At 41.6% G+C, this 21,511-nt stretch overlaps 1 protein-coding gene across 8 annotated transcripts in view; it reads right to left on the reverse strand.

The window, feature by feature from the left end:
• SEMA4D (semaphorin 4D) overlaps window positions 1–21,511 on the reverse strand; it is a 144,940-nt gene that overhangs the window by 58,235 nt on the left and 65,194 nt on the right. For 7 of the 8 annotated variants that reach the window (XM_035099543.2, XM_035099542.2, XM_035099540.2 and 4 more), the window contains one exon: window positions 8,382–8,504. The gene's annotated coding sequence lies outside the window, so the exon portion shown is untranslated. The other variant, XM_035099541.2, reaches the window with a different exon arrangement.

The raw sequence follows: 21,511 nt of genomic DNA on the forward strand, positions 1-21,511 counted from the left end.
CCTGCTGGAGTAGCTCAAGAGCTCAACTGAAAGAATGCAAGAGAAGCCCATCTGTTTCAGGGATGGACGTCCCTGTTATTGCACTCCAACTCCCACCAGCCCCAGCTACCATGGCCAGTGGTCAGGAATGATGGGAGTTGTAGTTCAACAACATCTGGAGGGCTAAAGGTTCTCCATTCTTGGTCTGTCTATTCACGGTTCCTGTTTTTTTACAGTGGTCAAGAAAATGCCTTTGGAAAGTCCACAAACCGAGGTATGGCTCTCCTCAGCAGCTGGAATTTCGAACTTCTGAGCTGGAGTTCCATAGAGCCATCATAGCTACTTAGCCACTGGTAGACCTACCCTCCATGAGTTGGTGTAATCCTCCTTTACAGCCATCTAAGTCATTGGCTGTTACCACTGTGGTGGTGAACTCCTTAAGTCAGGCATGTCCAACCAGTAAATGGTGATTTACTGGTAGATCACCGGCTGATCCTGGTTGATTGCGGGGAAATGCGGGACCCTTATTGATCGTGGGATCAAATAAAGTTTACCAAAAGTTAACAAATAAAAGCTGAAGAACTCTGGGTAATCCTACCCCCAAAAAAGCTCAACAACTCTCAGCAATAAACCCACCCTGCGCACGTTCCTCCTCCCTCCAATGACAATGGCAATGACAATGACACTGCCAGTTCTTTTATACTGGGAGTAGATCGCAAGTCTCTTGGGAGTTGGATGTGCCTGCCCAAAGCCATTCATGCTTTGGATGGAAGTAGTTGTTTTGCATTCTGAATCTATCACCAATCAATCTCATTGGATGAACTCTGCTTCAGCTATTATGGAAAAGCAAGAAAAAAACGCCCACTTTCTCAACGCCAAACCCCTTTCATCCTTAGCTCTATCGCACATGCTATACAGCTTACAACTGGGATCTTGACACCACCACAAAGGTACACAAGCCTCACCGTTCTGCACTGGAAACCGTTTCTACCCAATCCCTGGAAGAAGAAGCAGTAGCAGATATTGGCTTTTCTACGTGTTAGCATTCTGCATGCAAATAATTTTTGAAACAGAGATGGGATGTGGGTATTAAAAAACACAACACTCCTCCCGCCCGCATTCTCAATTGGCCCCAGCCCAAGGAACCTTGCAGGGTCTATGCTTAGCCTGTAGGTATGCTCTGGCTTCGAGAAACATGGCCGTGCACAATTTGTAGCTAGCCAATCAACGAACAGAACCCGATTCCAACAGATTTACCCTTTGCCTGTAAAGAATACTGCATATTTGCAGCGTATGTAAACAATACGATTTAAGCATTCAATCCGACAGTTGGCTGCTGCTTAATAAAATCCACCCGACAAACCATTTCTCTGCCAAGAGCTCGTTTAATGTGCCCCTTGGGGATGCGGAAGTACCATTTCTCAGGTATGCGCACCAAGCCCTACTGATGCGATCTGGGGCAGAAAGCCAAGAATATGCGCTTCACATCCAGTTCCACTTGGCTGCTAAGGAAAAGCCTTTTGCCTGCTACAGTTATGCGAATACAGATAATAAGAGAACCTGGAATGCTTCCATCACGCCTTAAATGCACGGTTATTTTACTGAAAGGGTCTTTTGTGGAAATGGGTGTGTCTCAATGTGCATCCCATTTCCAGCACTTGTTTCCAATTAAGTAGCAACATTCGCTTGCAAACAAAGCATGCTGAATTGGGTGAGTATGAAACAAATGTAAATGAAGATTAAGGTTGTATGTGACTGTATCACAGCATTTAAAGCCTGTTTATACACAAGCCCCATATAAAAATTTATCTACATAAGCATCATTCCAAATGCAGCAAATAGTTTAAAACTTATTATTATTATTAATTATTATTATTATTATCATTTCATTTCTATATTTTTAAGAAAGAAAAATCTCAAGGCAGTTTACAACCTACATTAAAACATGCACGTGTTTGAAAAAATGTTGCTGATTCATAACTGGTACAATTACGCATTTCCATGTATTTTCAAGCCCTTTCGGCCAAGATACTTTATATGCCACCTTTCAAGTCCAGTTCTCAGGGGAACTTATAGATATAAAACAGTATCACATGTACAAACAGCCTATAACAGAATTTGCCAATAGTAGTCGGAGCGGAGTGGTTTATCAACCACTGAGAGCCTGTGTGAACATCATTTTAATCTGGTAGTTAAGACATTATCAGATTACCGGTATGTGCCAAGTTCATATTGACTTATATGGAAGGGACTGCAAACAGGGCACCAGTACAGAGAAAGCACCGCTACTGGTAACCAACTATCCTACTTTTGAAGGCTTCTAAAGAAGACTTTAACAGCCAGATAGGCATTTGGTGTTTCTAATACACTTTTAAGGGATTTATAGATCAAAATCAGTGAGTTTCAACATTAGCCATATTTAGAGCAGGTTTGCAAGCAGTCCTCTCTCCACAACTGACTGTGACCACATTTCTATGAAGATGAGAAAGATTGGATATTTCAGTAGAGATTTCTATTCTGAGATGGTAGCTCTCTGTCTATGCTGTACAGCCACAGGCAGCTCACTGAGGTTTTAAAGACTTGACTCATTTTTGTAAGGAAAAACATTCAGTCATACACATCCCCGTCTGCATTTTGAAGACTACGATTGAACACTCCTCCAAACAATGGACACAGCTTTACCATCCCAGTGAGAACCAGGTCTTGCATTAGATCCAGGGTGGATAAAAAGAAATGATTTTTTTTAAAAGATTTTTTTAAAAATGGATATTTTTTAAATTTAAATTGTCTTTTTTATTTAAATCGGATTTGTAAAATAAAATGCTTCTGGAGGAAAAAATCTTTCTAAAGAGTTTTCTATTTAAGTTACATTATAAGTCCAAAGGCTATTTATCAGGAAATAAGGGTTTGGGTTTTTCATGTGTGCTAAAACTCAGTCTAAGTTTTTTTTTTAAAAAAAATCATTTAACCACATCAGTTAACAAACATAGATACATATGCTATAATGTTATTGCTTTAGTTAAATAAATTGTTTAAATTGTTACTAATGATTGTTTTTCTCCTTCCAATAAAGTACAGCAGAAAAGTTGTCCAAATATAAACAGTTAACTTATTAAACCTCACAATAATTTCATAATTATCTATATATTTCTAACAGTATAACCAAATCAGTAATTTTTGATATAACTGTAAAAACTACTCTGAAAATTTAGTATTCCAAAAATGAAACTTTCATCTGGTTGTAAATATTAAGATTATACCAGCAAGAATGAGTCTTTCTTTTTTTAAAAATGATTTAAATCAAGTCTTACTGACTAGTGATTTAAATCAACTCTTACTGACTAGTGATTTAAATCGTGATTGATTTAAATCAAATCGATTTAAATCTCGATTTAAATCACATCCACCCTGGTTGGATTGATTCCTCTCTCTCTCTCAGAGGGCAAAAATGAAGTTAGATTTACAGCAACCTTTTCCAACAACCAGTTGATCCAACTCCAGTATTAAACTTCATCTGTTAAATGCTTCTCCTCACCCGTGTGCTGCTTGACATCAAAGCCTTAATCCAATTGACAGTGTTGAGACAAGGGTCTGCTCCAAAGCCTGAAACCTGCAGAAGCTCCACAGTCTGCCCACCCCAAGCCAATAGTCTTGACAACATGAGTCAATGAAGTTTAATAGAATCTGCCCAGTAGCTGGCTATGTCTAGTGCTGCTGGTTCAACAGCTGAGAAAAGTCAACTGCCACAGCTGAGAAAAGTCAACTGCCTGGAAGACCATCCTTTTTTCAAAAAAAGATATCGTTTGCTATCGTTTGCTGTTGTGGGCACCATCCGTTCTTGAGTTGACGCTCCATTGCTACACATTGTTATGCAGACATGGCTGATTGAACATGTAACCAAAAAGGTGTGGACAAGTGAGGTGGCAGAAAAGTGAAGCAGTAGCCACATGCAATGAGAAAGAATGTGTATGCATGGAGGTCATGTGCCTATCGTCCAAAAGAACATGGAGGTGCTCCTAGGCCAGCCTTCACCAGCCTGGTACCCTCTAAATATTTTGGACTACAACTCCCATCAGCCCAGCCAGCATGGTCAATGGTTAGAGATGTTAGGAGTTGCCTGGAGGGCAACTGACTGGTGAAGGCTGCCCAGTGTATGAACAATGCAAAAGTATTGTTTAGCTTTAAGGAAATGGGCAGTGATACAGACTCTGAAAATGGCATTACAGTGCTCACTCGACTTACGAATTACTCGACACCTGTAGGTTTCGACTTACGAACGGGACAAATGGCCGCACGCTTACGAATTTTTCTACATCCAAACGGAAACCGTCGGCGGTTTTAAATGCAGTTTCCTCGACTTACGATTTTTTTTGAATATTTTTTTCCTATGGGAAACCGCATTTCAACTTACGAACTTTTCAACCTACGAATGTGCATTCAGAATGGATTATGTTTGCAAGTCGAGGGACCACTGTACAACCTTTCTGCCCGGAAGTCATTCTGCATGCTACTTCAAAAGCATCTAAAATATATTTTTCTATCAATCCAAGGGATATAGCATTGGACAACTGTTGCAATTAGCCAGTAGTAATTTAGGTGGCGCTGTGGGTTAAACCACACAGTCTAGGGCTTGCTGATCAGAAGGTCGGTGGTTCGAATCCCTGCAACGGGGTGAGCTCCCGTTGCTCGGTCCCAGCTCCTGCCCACTAGCAGTTCGAAAGCACATCAAAGTGCAAGTAGATAAATAGGGACCGCTCCGGTGGGAAGGTAAACGGCGTTTCCATGTGCTGCTCTGGTTCGCCAGAAGCAGCTTTGTCATGCTGGCCACATGACCCGGAAGCTGTCTGCGGACAAACGCCGGCTCCCTCGGCCTATAGAGCAAGATGAGCGCCGCAACCCCAGAGTCGGACACGACTGGACCTGATGGTCAGGGGCCCTTTAATTTAGCAGTGGCAGACAACTGCCATTTGGATTCAGTTATTTGCTAAACAGGACCACTGGCCTTTAGCCATTCACAAAAAAAAAAGCCTTAGCCTTCCTAAGAGTTAACAGAGTGTTTCAACAATCATTCCTTACAGGGTTCAACATGCTGTGAGGGCAATGGAAGAAGCTAGATAATAGAGGAGAGAAAACAACATGCACTCATACCTATTTACAGAGTGGAAAGTCCTGCAACAAGGGCCTCAGAGTTCTTGGGGAGATGCTTGTCAAGATGGGTTAAGAGGTCTCGAGTTAAGGATCTCATCCTGACAGACATTAGTTGCCGAGAAGTATTATTTAAGTCATTCATTACTGTGCAAGTACTACAGCCTTTCCAGACAAGTGACTATGCAGGCTATTTTACCAAATGAAACTCCAGCTCTATAATTGTTTAATTATATGGTTGTCAAAGCCACAAATAGCTTGTTTGAGGAGTACAAAGTTCAATACACATAGACAGAGAAGTTTTCATGATGTTTAGCTGAACGGCTTCCGTTGGCAGAAAGAAAAGCAGTATTTTTCATCTGTCACATGAAATTACTGTTCATTTTCTTAGGAAAGTTCCCCTACCCCTCCCTTACCTGGTTCATTCCAGACATTCACATTGTACTAGTTCGTTTTCCTGCAACTTTAAGACACTGATTCCCAAAAGTGGTGTGTGCTTTTTTTAAAAAAAAAACAACAACAACCCACAAAAATGCCACACAGGTGAATTGAGATACCTAAGAATATTTTGGTTTGCCAGACAACTGGCTGGTCAGGATTAACAAGTGGAACATGCCCTGATCTTGGAGTGGGGGTCCTTAAGGGACCTACCTAAACAATTTATTTTTATTGCTGGGTTTAAAACAACAACAAACCACAACTAAAAGTTGTAATAGAAAACATCAAGGAAGGTAGGTTCTATTAGTTATAATATCCAATTGTATTAGAAGTAAGATAAATTCTATTCGTATTAGAAATAATATGCAACTTCAACATGAAAAGAAACAAGTTTTTCATTGCTAGAGAAAAAAGGTCAGAAATTAGCATCCATATAATGCCAATTGACACTAGTTTACTGATCATTCTGATACATAAGCACATAAGCACATAAGAGGTTTTCTGCAGTGAAGAAAGATACCCAGTATATCAGAAAATTCAGCTAACCAGGCCATTTTACTTTGAGACTATGGTCGGGTCTATTGCTGTTTGTTTGTTTAATTCATAAAATCTATATACTACTTCATTATAGAAAAAACCTCAGAGGTTCACAAAAAAAACCTGTTATCTTCTCTAACCAGTATTATATTATTGCTCGGTTGTTTTAATGTGAACTGATATGTATTAGTTATGTAAATGCATGCAACCTTTATGATCTATGTAAATAATTTGTTATCTGTAGTTAAATTGTAAAGGCCAAGTAAAACAATTTCAGAAAAGAAAAGTCAGTTGACAACGTCAATGGCAGATCCTTTTCTGCACTATGGACTACTTGGATTTTTTTGTTTGGGGGGGGGGGGGCAGAAGAATCCATAAAGTGCTTGTCCCATAAAATTAACATCACAGAGCCCAACTGAGGTTCATTATTGTATCGCTACCACAGCAACAAAAACATTTCTAACACAAAGATTTGCTTATTTTTAAAGAGAGAAGTAAAGGACTATTATGATTCTTGAAATAAAAAAGGGGGTTTTGAGTCATACATTTCACAGCGCTATCCATGCGCCAATGAACACTTTTAAAGATATGCAAACAAAAACAGGGGAAAGGGGAAATGTAGAATAGTAGAGCCACTGGGGGGCGGGGAATGAACAGAAAAAGAAGCTGGCTAGGATCCACTCTGTAAATCAGTAAACTTAACAGCAAATTAAGCTGCGAGATTCACTGTGCTAAGAGTCAAGTTGTTGGAAGAATCTGGATCTAAGATTCTTTCTACCGGGCAAATATCACTACATATGTTAGAAGACATAACATTGGTAGCATTGTCAGCAACTGAATTTGGGGTGGAGTAAAAAAGATATAATCAGAATAAGCCACACAAAATGAGCTCTGTTTGTACATGACTTGTATTCAGAGAAGGGTGAAAGGTAAGAATGAAAAAGGAGAAGCGACTGGAGATCAGGAGGGATGAACACAAAGTCAATGTGGGACCCAGGCGCTCTTTCTACAGAATACTGGAATATCTGGAACACTGCCTGTGTGATTTGAAGCATATTTCTGCACCAGGAAGGCAAAGACTCAAAACTCAACTGCCATGAAAAGTTCATTGACTGCAGAATTGGACTAAGATACAATTTTTTTTGTATCCTTTGTATAGTATGCACACACCTTCAATGTGGTGAAATCTGATGTTTATTTGCTTGAGCTATATATAACTTGTCTTACCCCCCCCCCCCATATCACACAACTCAAGATGGGGTTTCCAGGATATCTTTGAATTCAGGCACCAACTAGTCCCAGGCCTGTTTAGCATCAGCAAAGCAGGTACCTCATGTTCCCTCAGAATAAAGATTGCTGTTTATCCATACAGGATAAATGCCATCTCCCTTAGTGTGTGAGGGCACATGCAAATGAACAGTGAAATCTGTGAAACAGACATAGGGGAAGCCTTGTGGGGATTTAAAAGGTAAAGGGACCCCTGACCATTAAATCCAGTCAAAGGCAACTCTGGGGTTGTGGTGCTCATCTTGCTTTATTGGCCAAGGGAGCCGGCGTTTGTCCGCAGACAGCTTCCAGGTCATGTGGCCAGCATGACTAAGCTGCTTATGGAGAACCAGAGCAGCGCATGGAAATGCCATTTACCTTCTCACCAAAGCAGTACCTATTTATCTACTTGCACTGTGATGTGCTTTCAAACTGCTAGGTGGGCAGGAGCAGGGACCGAACAACGGGAGCTCACCCCGTCACGGGGATTCGAACCGCCGATCTTCTGATCGGCTAGCCCTAGGCTCTGTGGTTTAGACCACAGCGCCACCTGCGGATTTACTCCATGTTAAAATCAGACCTAAGGCTTTTGAGAAAATAACATTATGTCAGGGTTGGGTACCTGTTGCCTGCAGGTCAAATTAGGCCCAGCAAAGGTTCCCAATTTGGCCCGTGAAGGCGTTTCCCACAAATCCAAACTGCACTGGGAAGAGGACAGACCAGCTGATTGGCAGCTACACCAAATGTCTTGGAAGTTTTCACCTGGCGCCATATTGACATCAGATGACTGACAGGTGAGGGTCTCCGCCCATCTGTCAAAGGTCTACATCTCTATCCCTGCTTTATATGTAATGGGGAGAAACATCAAGAATAAGGGTAAGAGTTCAAAAAAGAATCCCCACTGAAAGCTCCTAACCATCAATTAACTTACTTTGACAGATCTGTGTGTAATATTAACACACACAAAGGGTGGGGGGAAATGGAAGTGAAATTGAAAAGATTATATAATACAGTACCTGTCACCATTTGGATGTGTGCGTTTTTTCTATTTTCCTTTCCACGAATTAACTCTTTAAGTATCTGTTTTCTTTATGGCATAGTAAATGAGGTCCAGCAAGGTAGCCCAGAAATCTTCAGTACTGTTAAAGAAAACAAAAAAAAAATTATTATTTAATAACTTTTATTAGTCACTTTTGTGGCACAGCAACTCAATGCAAGTTACAATATTTAAAACAAATGCCTACGTACATTAAAACCAGCATTATAGAAACAATCTTTTTTTAAAAAAACTAGATTGAAACACCAACACATAAAAATTGTAGGTTATGAAAAGGGACACAATCTCTCTCTCCCAAAAGAGGTAATAATAATAATAATAATAATAATAATAATAATAATAATAATAATAATACAGTATACCCCACCCATGTGGTAATCATGCAGGGGAACCTAAGACGTTGCCGTGCCAATACTAGGCCTAAACACCGATTGAATTTGATCTAGAAAATGGTTTTCATGCAATACAGCCTAGTCCAACAACATCTGGAGAGCTTCAGGTTCCCCACCTAGCTAGGCAGAAACTGGAAATGTGAGTGATACACAAATAAAACGCAGCCTGTATTGGCTCTGCCACGGTCCCAGTCTACATGCAGATAATCAGGAGGCACAATGGTTTCAATTCACAATGTGCAGGGTTGTGAACCGCCCTGAGACATGGGTATAGGATTATATACAAATTTAATAAATAAAATAAAGAAATAATAAATATTCTGCACAGGTGAACAACCCCCTACCCTCAATGAAGCTCTACACTGGTGTAACTTGACAATCTTATTTAATACAGGGTTTCTGATATTCAAGCTCTGACGTCTTCCGAAATAATTTTTAGGACTCCCAAATGGCAGTACAGTGGTACCTCTACTTACTAATTTAATGCGTTTCCGAACGCACATTTGTAAGTCGAAAAAAAATTGTAAGTCGAATCCCATAGGAATGCATTGGGAGAAAAAATTCGTAAGTAGAAGCAGCCATATCTAAAAATTCGTAAGTAGAAAAAATCCTATCTAAACCGCATCCAAGATGGCGGACGGAGCTCCATTCGTAAGTAGAAACATTCGTAAGTAGAGTTATTCGTAAGTAGAGGTACCACTGTATTTATATGCAGCCGATCACTAATTTGTCATTGGTACCACACACAAACCATTTCTGGTACAAAAGCTGACGTACGACACAGCCGAGTGGGTAGGCCGTACCATTTGATATTTACATTCAAAGTTAGTAGGCTCGTAAACCTGACAAGTCTACAACCGTGACAAGATATAGCGGCCAAATGTTTAGTACTCAAGAAATGAGAGGCAGGCAAGAAAGCAGTATGATGAAAGCCTGCGCCCAATAAAAGCAATAGCAATTCCTCTAGCAACTCAAATTGATTCCAGTTGGAAGTTCATTTCAAGTAGGAGGAATCCCAGGCAACCCAAGAAATGGGTGAGCAAAGTGGATACGTCAGCTGTGATGATCTAATGTAGCAAAAGCCATATTAAGTGCAGGATGCTTTTTCTGCCAAGCTGCTTTTAGGGAAAGCAAATGCTTAATTCACACTTTAACGCCCCCTCCCCTCCCCCTCCTTGGTGGCTTTTAAACATATTTAAAAGGGGGTGAGTGGAATCAAAGCACTTTTGCAGCTATTACACAGGTATCTCAGCTTTTGAAATAATCACACCGTTAAGTATTGCAAGGCTTTCTGGATAGTCAACAATAGTATCGAGTTGCATTAATTCATGACAGGGTTGATTATAAATGGCATGAAACAGCTGTTGCCAGAGGATTTAACTCTGTAGTGTTATAGAGAACTCAAAGAACAAAGACTACAAAAAAGAAGCAGGAGAAGGAATGTAGGAAAGCTTTTCAGAAGGGAAATGTCTTGCTAAGAAACTTTGCCCTGGTTACTCTTTTGGGTCCCATCAAATGCAACCAGTAATTTAGAAACCAAGAGAAGGTGCTTCCTCTCTAAGGCTGCAATCTTATACCCATTTTCCTGTGAACACAATAAAACTTACTCCACCAAGCAGACATGCATATTGCACTGTAAATTATGAACAAAATTTGAAGTGTCTTTGTGCACACGCAGGCACACATACACACACATGTACTACACACACACACACACACACACACACACACACACGTTCTAGCATTATCTGAAAATGTTAAATGTTTTGCTGCTTCTGTTGCTGTTTGACAATATAATCAGCAGTTTATACCTCCAACATCTGATTTGCAAGACAAAGCTCTACTTACAATGGAAGTTTACAGTCTATATTACTGAATGATTACTCTAGCTTCTGAGACTCTTGCTCAGCAATGCTACTGAAAACTTATAGCTCAAAACACGATTTTAAGATTTCAAACTGGTTTCACCAAAATACAAGATCTTTTTGCATTCTGCAATACATTTGCTGTTCAGTCGTACTTTTACAAACACTCGTTCACCCTTGCCACAAAACTACACTCTATAGTCTTGTATCAAGGTGTTCCTGACCAGCAGCTGTACTGCCTTAAAAAAAAAAATAGTTTGGCAACCTTGAAAACTGCACGCACTTCAAATTCCATGTTTCAAGCAATCTACAACTTAGTGAAAAACATTTTCTGAAGAACCACATGAGAGACTCCCATAGCCCAAATAGGCTTCGTATTTTCTTCTCAAATCCTCCCACCTGACGCAGTATTGCATGTTTATTGCAGCTGATTTTACAAGAGCTTTTAAAAAAAACACCACCTACATAGACAATTTGAGTCTACGCACCCTGGGCTAAGCTAACAACAGTAATAGTTTATGAGATGATAAATAGCAACCAGCAACACCCACCAACATCTATGCCATTTTTGTATATCCTGTAGTTCTTACAGGGCTGCAATAAACAAGTCCTGCACTAGACCAGTGAAGAGAGCTTCATTGATATGCAGAAGCCCGCCCAGCAAGGCTATTTCCATCTATTACCCCTGGATGGACTATTTCAGATGGTTACTAAAAAGTCGTTTGTGGGATTACTACATGTTAACTTTAATGTGCCTGCGGCAGCAATCGTTCCCCCAATGCCAAGCCTGTGAATTGAGAACGCTGCCCTCAGTTCAAATGAGTGCAAGGGAGGATAGGCTCTATTATTACACGCAGAGCTGGCCTTCCAGCACTTAATATCAGCCATTGGCTTCCTGCCTGCCCAGAAATCAAAACTGTAGAAATAAATTGCTATTCACAGCGTGCCAGGAACTCTGACACAGTTACACATATAAGCACACTGGGAAATGAATCTCAGGCCGTCAAGACGACATGTTGCAAATAAACTCCAAAGAAAACCCCCTTCATTTATCCCTTTTTAAGCCACGTCCGCCTGGAGGGAGAGGTGTGTGCTTGGGAATAGTCAACCACTCTGAGGTAGTGACGGATGAACCACTCCATCTTTATGATCTGCATAAATGTTTGTTCAGAAGTCCGCATGCCTCATTTCCACATTTCTCTACAGGCTCTTTTCGCAAAACTCCATACTAAGGAACGGCTGCCCAGCGGCAATGGTTACTGGCTAAAGCCGTGCCGGGCATTCGACTCGCTGCTGACAGCGCCAACACTCGAGAAATGTACGAAGGCATGAAGACAGGCTTTGGACCAACTGTTAGGAAAACGGCATCAGCGAAAACATTGTCTGGAGAGCTCATCTCAGACTTCAGCAAGCAGGTGAAGGGTAGTAAAGGTAAAAGAGCCCTGGGTGGTTACATCCAGTCAAAGGCGACTCTGGGGTTGCAGTGCTCATCTCGCTTTTAGGTCGAGGGAACCGGCGTTTGTCCACAGACAGCTTTCTGGCTCATGTGGCTGGCACGACTAAACCGCTTCTGGCGCAACGGGATACTGTGACGGAAACCAGAACGCACGGAAACGCCGTTTACCTTCCCGCCACAGCGGTATCTATTTATCTACTTGCACTGGTGTGCTTTTTTTAACTGGGTTTAGAGACAGGAGAGAAAGAGTTGGGAGTCAACAGCACATTGGTCCTATATACAGTGGTACCTCTGGTTACAAACTTAATTCGTTCTGGAGGTCCATTCTTAACCTGAAACTTCTTAACCTAAGATACCACTTTAGCTAATGGGGCTTCCCGCTGCCGCTGTGCCACTGCCGCACGATTTCTGTTCTCATCCTGAGGTAAAGTTCTTAACCCGAGGTACTACTTCCGGGTTAGCAGAGTCTGTAACCCGAAGTGTTTGTAACCTGAGGTACCACTGTACAAGTGCACAAACCAGGCGCACACTTACCCCAAATTTTAAGTCTCTTCATAACTTATAAAGATTTAATTAAAAACTTTGAGATTCTTTCACCACATGAGGGTTGTTCTTCTTTGTCCATTTAGATGCACAATCCTGGGACGCAGGTGGCGCTGTGGTCTAAACCACAGAGCCTAGGGCTTGCTGACCACAAGGTCGGCGGTTCGAATCCCTGCGGCGGGGTGAGCTCCCGTTGCTCGGTCCCAGCTCCTGCCAACCTATCAGTTCAAAAGCACATCAAAGTGCAAGTAGATAAATAGGTACCACTCCAGCGGGAAGGTAAACGGCGTTTCCGTGTGCTGCTCTGGTTCGCCAGAAGCGGCTTTGTCATGCTGGCCACATGACCTGGAAGCTGTACTTCAATAATGCGAGATGAGCGCCGCAACCCCAGAGTCGGTCACGACTGGACCTAATGGTCAGGGGTCCCTTTACCTTTACTCATGGGCATTACTCTACTGTAGATCAGCTTTCACCTACATGATGCCTCTTCAGATATTTTGGACAGCAATTCCCATCAGCCTTGGTCCATTGATGTGTAAAGCATATTTTTATAATACAGCTGTGACTGAAAGTTGCACGTGTGAGCAAAATTACAGAAGTTTCATGTACATAGCTGCCAAGTTATCCCTTTTTTACAGGGATTTTCCCTTATGCTGAATAGGCTTCCTCGCGAGAAAAGGGAAAACTTGGCAGCTATGTTCATGTATAAAAGCAGCTCGTAATAGCACACACAACCAGCTGTCAAAGCACTCACAGAAACTAATTTAATCAGTCATTTAGATACCAGCAAAATCCTGGGTAAGCACCATTTTAATCAGGTGCTACTACCGGTAGCAGGGGCTCTTGGGAGTTGTAGTCCGGGAAAAGGACTACAACCAGGTTGACAAAGGCTACTGTAGATATTGAGGTCATGTGACCAACCACACAGCTTATTATCACTAAAGAAAAACAAACCACTAATTATTTGGGCAACTGCATCACACCAACAGGGAATGGGGAAAATCCATTTGAATATGAATGACTGAAAGCCTGGAACAACTTAAATAGAATAGCATAATAGTGATCTTCAAAGGAAACTTAAGTTTTCTTAAGGCTCTGTTATATGAATTACAACAACGTTCTAGATTCATTATAAAAGCTGGAATAATTACACCTTTGCAGTGCAATGTTCAAAGCGTCCAAATATATAAAAGCAAAAAGAAACTCCAAGATGCAATTACAGCATTTATAAACCTCTCTCTTTTTTGCTTCCTGTTTATGCCTCCTTACTAGGAGACACAGGCAAATATCCAACCCCTAAATCTAAGTGCTTGTAAATTTCAAAACCCTGCCAAAATAAAAGCTCTGGGGGAAATTAGGCATTGGGAAAAGAACAGCCTCTACCCCTCAACACTAAAATCCTAATACAGTAGTGAATACATACTCTAGAATGCCCCCCCCCCAAAATTGCATAAATTTATTTATTGTTTGCAATAATCTCGTGGCAGCTTTCTAAGGGAACCAGTATCTAGGACACATTCATTCACTTTTAGTGAAGACAGATCAAAAAGTTACATAGCCGCCTTTTTCACATTCCCAGTGTAGTTCTCCTAACTTGATGAAGGACAGTGAGTGCAAGTTTGCAATGCACTTAATTGTCGAAGGTGGGGAAAAATCTTCCAATATCAGGCATTTTGCTGTGCCCCAGAGATTCCATAGCTCATGAGCCATGGGATGGTTCCAGAAACTTAATTCCCAAAGGGGGCAATAGCAGAGCAAGTTGGACAGGAATCCACACCTCCAAGAGACATAGTTAGGCGACCACATCCTTACAACAGAGGCCACCGCCGTGTCTATTAGGTCTGAAACGACAGGGTTTCGTTGAGGCAAACTTATTTCAAGGTTCACAGAGGATGCAACAATAAAACCTGCATACACTTAAAATGTCCTCGTAAGGCTTGCAGCCCCAAACCTCACTAACTATAAATATGCATGTATGTGTTGGCTACTACTGCTACCGTTCTAAAAATGGTAGCCACAGAACCGTCCTGTGCATGCTGTGCTTAAGCATGAAAGTAAAGTGAGAACATCTGCGAAAAGAAACTTCTGCCAGGGAATGAAATGCTAAACCACAAAAATCTGCATTTCGGTCTGCTGTGAGTAATATGTTCCTTGACACTTAAACCTGTTAACTTAACACTCCCATATTTTTTTTTGTATTTTTACAATAGGCTTAACCGTGAAAATAACCACAGGGTTATACTGTGCGGTAAGGCTACTATTTCTTTTTCTTATCGCACCGGACCCTGGGACCTAAAACGGCCATCAAGTGGTTCTCCGCTCCTGCCTGAGAGGCCTTCATAGCGACTTGCTCAACTGCTGTTCTGCCATGGGGTGTCAATGCAGTCCAACTATATGGGGCAAACCACAGCAAGAGAATACTAATGAACACAACTTTTCCGAGGTAAGTGAAAGGCAATTCTGTTAAATTCTGTGTCTTGCCTGCCCCGCTGCCTCCAATGGAGAAGGGCCGGCAGCTTCCCGCGAGATCTCGTGCGCCCCGTGAGATCTTGCTGGTGTCATGGGAGTTCTACTTAATTTTGATCCACTTTTCAAAATAAACCAACAAGAAAAATATGGAATAAAAGCCCCCCCCCTCCGGTGTGCTAATTAGATCTAAAGATCTGTTAAAACAAGATTTTGAGTCACATACCAGAGAGTGACAGACTGATAAGATGAAGATGGGCAATTAGAATCATGAAATTGCAACCAACAAGCAAGAAAGCAGAATACAGTGGTACCTCGACTTACGAATGACTCTACTTACGAAGGTTTCGACTTACAAAGTCGACAACCCTTGAAGTCTTTTCACCGCACATGCACAGAGGTGCAAAATCTCGCTCCACGCATGCACAGAACGGGCGCTTTGACAACCGAAGACTTCAACTTACGAAGACCGCCGCGGAACGGATCGTCTTCGTAAGTCGAGGTACCACTGTATCAACAAACAATATTGCCTCTAGAAACCAGGACATGGGGAGTCCCCCGAAATTATTTGAATTTGGAATATATAATTGGTGGTAATGTATTTGGTTTGATTTGATTTGTTAATAATTGGAAGATTTTTATTGGGAAATGAATAAAAATGAGAGAGAGAGAGAGAGAGAGAGAGAGAGAGAGAGAGAGAGAGAGAGAGAGAGAGAGAGAGAGCAGATTCCATAGTTAGCAGAGTAAAAACTTAAACATATTACAAGATTCCCAAAAGAATAGGCCAGAAGCAATTGCATTTCATCCAGCAGAGCTTTACTGCTACTGAAGGCAAATGAGCATAATGGTCACAAATCCAAAACATTCAGGATTGGCACCGTCCATAAGAAATCCAGTTGCAGCAGACTTAACTTAAACTTACAATAACTTATAAGAAGTCTAAACCTGAACGCTAAGCATACTATGTACTGTACAGCACAGCACACCAGAAGGAAAAGAGATAGAAAGTGAAAGTGAAACACAGGCTCCTTCTGGCCTTATTATTATGGTCAGCATGACCTTGACAAAAGAGATAAGAGGACCAGTTTAAGCCAGCTGTCCTCAGCTTCTCTGAAGGAATAACCCAAACATCATGAACCTTCTGCTTGCTTCTTTCACACAGAGAAGCCTCCCAAACCCTCTTGAATTAGTTAGAATAGGAAAGATCTCTACACATCAGATAAATACTTTCTGTACTAAGAAATGCAAACTGAGAGCTGGAACCTGCCACACAACCCAGGAGTGGAAGGCTTCGGTGGGGATGGGACAGTGGCACATGGTGCCCCTGGTTTGGGGACAAATGGAGGGGTGTTTTTTTCCCGTTGGCAGAAAAGTAAGGCAGATTCAGACAGAGTCTCTGGGCAGGCAGGATTTCGCCCCCAAATGTCCTCTCTTTTCGCCGCCACCTGCCACATTCCATAAAAACATCCTCAATGGTAGTTGACAGTCATACACAGGGCAGACCCATTAAAATCAATGTGCTTAAATGAACCTTATTCTTTCCGTACATGCCTTCCTTGACAGGCCTGACCCATGATCAGCACAAGTCACACCCACCGGTGTGCGGCCCAAGAACATCATCAGATGGGGAGACGGCCCACGTGTCCACCTTACATAAAGGCAATAGACAGACAAGGATGTTTTGCATTCTTTTCTTGTGCCAGCCTTCCATGACGGAATATGTCCACTTAGCAAAGAACATTCTTCTCTATATTAAAAAGTCCGCATGGCATCGTGGCATTCACGAAAAGAAAACAAAGGTAGTTTTTAAGATCTGCCTACTTGTTTGTTTTTCATCCTCCCTTCCACACAAAAAAGCTTTGTATATTTTTCTTTGCAAAAGCAAAGAACAGGAAGAAAACTAAAAGGAAAAGCACCCCAAGGAGGCTTCGCTCTCCTTATATGTAAAAACAAACAATAGCGGGGGGGGGGGGGAGGTGAGAATACTACTAAACAGAATACAGGGGAACGTTCTGGAAAGGCTGCAAACCTGTTGTCTTTCTAATAACTCCAAAGAATTAATACACATTATATAACAATCAAATTTAATGCTACCAATGAAGTAAGAATGAACAATTTCCTTGAGGGCAAATCCTTCTGGAAACATTAATTCAGCCACATTGATTGAAGAACTCAACATATCAGCGCTCAGAAGCAAAAACTTTGATTTTGGGGGGTTCACTTAACAGCCTGTGCTTTGAAAGAGAGCCCAGATCAGAAACAGGAATGGATTTTATGGATCAATGGTCTCGTTAGTTAGTTAAATTGCTGTTTTAGGGGTTGTTTTTAAAAGTCTGGAATGGATTAATCCGTTTTGCATTACTTTCTTTGGGAAAGTGTGCCTTGGTTTTTGAATGCTTTGGTTTTGGAACGGACTTCCAGAACAGATTGAGATTGAGAACAGTTTGAGAACCAAGGTACCACTGTAATTGTGCCTAGATTAGGGCATAGAGCCATACATTTGCTCTGCAGCATTTTAAACACCGCAGAGTAACACAAGAGTTAAACAGTGATGTGAGTTTGCCTTCCTGTGCAAATTTAGGGTAATTTACATTTATTTATTTCAGTCTGCATCAGAAAAGTGATATAATTTAGCATGTTTACTGCATTTGTGTTTAGTGAACAAAGCTTTAAAAAAAACCAGTGAAATGCTCAAACTCATACCTGGGATCGGACCGGAAGTAGCCAACCGGAAGTCGCACTGCAGCCATTTTGGAACTGGGCAGAGCAGCATCAAAAGTCGCTTCTGAGCATGCTCCGCCCAGTTCCAAAATGGCCGCCTCGCCAGAAAAAACCGGGGGAAAACAAAAAAAAAATCCGTTTTTTCGGCTGGGAACAGCCGGAAAAATGGGGTTTCCCGGGGAATACGGGAGACTTGGCAGCTATGCTCAAACTTGTCTAATATTTATTTACAATTGGAATCCATTGGTTGTTACTAATGAACTTATAGAAGCGGAAGATTTCCCTTAAAGAAATAAAGTTTTAGGCCCCGCGTCACTGGAGCAAGGTCCCTGGCTCCAAGCAGCTTACAGTCCAAAGGAGCCTAGGACTGGAGCTAATTTGACTCAGCTAATTTGATCTGCAAAAAGAAAGGAATGATTTACAACAGCAATTGGCTGAGTGTGTGTGTGTAGGGAGGGGAAAGGAAATATGTATAAACTGTGGGGATTCGTTATGCAATTCAACACCATTATTTTTTAGCGGCAGGCACAGAGCAGAACAGAATTGCAGAGAGCAAATTGTGAAACAAACCTGTACTGCCATGTTTTATAAATACTTTTGGGGTCATGTTTTAAATGTATCAGCTCAATTAAGCAGTAACGTAAAAATCACAACACTTTTTAGACAGCCCTGTTTGTTCCTTCACACAAAGCTACGGGTTGGCATGAAGTATAGGTCACTTTGACCTTTATGCTAATAACTGGGTATCAGAAATCTACTGCATTTTTGTACCATATAACTTGCCTCTGTCCTCTGTTCACAAACCCAGGTGCAGATCTTTCAATACATGCACTTCAAATTTCATATCAAGTTGTGCAAGAGCATGCCTGTGTGGGGATTAATGGAAGCTCTACTTGCACAACAGCCTCACTGGATTTTAACTCCTGCCAAGCCTAATACGAGCTTTCCCCCACCCAATCAAAATGAAATTCAGTGTGAAGAGCCATTAGGACAAGCTGATGATGAAAAAAGAGGCACATATGAAAAGTAGATAAAAAGAATTTTCATATCCCAAGACTCTGCTGCCATAACTATTAAGAGTCATGCTTACAAATGTGTGTTTCGTGCATAAAGTGATGTGGCAAGACAGGGAGGGGAAAAGAAAACTGAGACCTGATCCCAGATGCATCATAGAAGGGTGTTGATAGCTTTGATCCCAGATTCTGCTACTGGGAGGGACAGGTACTGAGTCTATTCTTTCACCCTCACAAACACAAACTCAGAAGGTCCTGCAGATCTGGTTACAAGAGCTTCAAGTTTCAAGGTGCAGAGTCCAGTTTTGCTTGAGAAATTGAGAAGCAAAACGGCACAGCAAAAACACTCAGGTCACACATAAACTGCAAATATGTGGCCTACCAGAACGGAGGCCATGGCTGCTTCGCTCCTCCTTTAGCTATTCTGCTGCTGTGCTGACGTAACCCATGGTTTGGCTTTGGCTGCTGTCCAAACCTAGGCTAGCTCTCCCAGTCAAATCTTGAGCTGCAAAAACACAGGACAACCTTTGGTTGCAGCTTGTGGTTTGTGATGGCTGAGCCCAGCTCAGCAGCAGAATGACTTGAGGAAGAGCAAAGTGATCAATATCTCTTCTCCAAGAGAGTCTGCATGTTTATTGTGATGCCGTGAACTGGTTTAGCGTTATGTGCAAATGAAGTCATTCTCACTCGCCTATATAATTCACATTGCCATTCTACTATATACAGTGGTACCTTGGTACTCAAACGCCTTGGTTCTCAAACACCGAAAACATTCCAGTTTTCGAAAGCCAAACGTCCGATGCAGCTGTCGGGTATTATTTCTGGGGCGCCTGCCCTAATCAGAAGCTGCAGCTTGGTTTTCGGACATTTTGGGAGTCAGATGGACTTCCAGAATGCATTGAGTTTGGCTCTTTCATTTTTGCTATTTATTTTGCGTTTTTGTTTTTGAGGCTTTTCCAATTAATTTGTTTTTGTGAATGTGTGGAACCCAGTTCAGCTACTGATTGATTGACTGTGTGAATGCGGAAGTGGGTAAAAGTCCCCCATCCAAACAATTTTAATTTTGATTTTTATCACCTACAATACTGTCTTATTTATTTTATAGTGCAGTACATTGATTATTGCTTTCATTTTATGGATCAATGGTCTAGTTAGGTAGTAAAATTCCTCTTAAATTGCTGCTTTAGGGGTTGCTTTTAAAAGTCTGGAATGGATTAATCCATTTCGCATTACTTTCTATGGGAAAGCGCGCCTTGGTTTTGGAACGCTTTGGTTTTGGAACGGACGTCCAGAACGGATTACGTTTGAGAACCAAGGTACCACTGTACATATGACAGAAACTTGAATTCCAACTGGTCCATAATCAAACAGATGCAACCAGAGCTTGGCTTGGTGAAAGTTGGGCTCTTTACCTTGTAGGCTTTAGTTTGCAAACAGCAGGACTTTGACGGAAGACAAAACAGCTGCATTAAGCATGTCCATTCAGTGCATTGTAGTTGGCAAAGTGTTTATCATTTACCTGGGTTTTGCAGCCACAATTAAGGAACGCCCCACAGCTATGATGTCACAAATGACAGATGGAGCCTGACAGTCCTGGGAGTCAGAAAGTACAGACCGCAGTTCACGGAGCTCCCTGCGCTTTTGCTCATTATTATTGATTAAAGCTTTCAAACAGAGAGGCTGGATTCAGCATTCAAGAAGAAACAAGTAAGAAGAGATTCACCAAAAGGGTATGAGCAACAGCAGTGCCACAGGGAACAATTACACAGACACTCACTGAATGTAAATATTCTCAGGATGCCTTATACAATATATGTATCACAAGATAGTTACAAGATTAAAAAGCATACAAAAGTGAATAAAAACCCTGTGGTTTTTATTACATTTTATTAAATTAAAAAGCATAAAAGAGTGAAGAAAAACCTTGTGGTAATAAAATCATCCGTGGTGTAACAAGTAGGGAAGTTTAGGGAAGTTTCTAATGTGTGACATTTTAATGTATTTTAATTTTTGTTGGAAGCTGCCCAGAGGGGCTGGGGAAACCCAGATGGATGGGGTGGGGTACAAATAATAAACTATTATAAACTATTATAATTAAGCTGAGAAAAAGTAATGTTTTCACCTGTTTCCAACAAAAGTAGCAAAGTAGGCAACCAGGTGAGCTTCCCTGGGGATAGAATTTCATGAACGGGGTGTCAGCAATGATAACGCTTTCTCCCACTGCCACCCACCTCACTTCGGATGGTAATGGTGCCTGGAGGACAATGTCAGATGATGATCTAGTATGGTCTTCCCCAACCCTGGATGCCCCGGTGTTGTCTGAGCACAATTCCCATCATCCCTGACCATACTGGTTTGGATTGATAGGAGTTACAGTCCAACAACACCTGGGACTCAAGGTTGGGAAACGATGATCTGAGGTGTGGACAGGCTGATATGGAGCACATGTTCCTTCGGGAGGCAGGTGTTTCCTCAGGTAACCCGAGCCACATAGGGCTTTAAAAAGGTAAGCAATGGTGCTCAAAACGAACCAGTAACCAACGTGCTTTTGGCCAGGTTGGCCTTCAGTACCGATTAACAATAAATAAAATATATACAATCAATAGGCCGGCAGGACGGCGTGACTGGGGCTG

The sequence above is a fragment of the Zootoca vivipara genome, chromosome 11 (genome assembly GCF_963506605.1).
Source record: "Zootoca vivipara chromosome 11, rZooViv1.1, whole genome shotgun sequence".
NCBI lineage: Eukaryota > Metazoa > Chordata > Lepidosauria > Squamata > Lacertidae > Zootoca > Zootoca vivipara.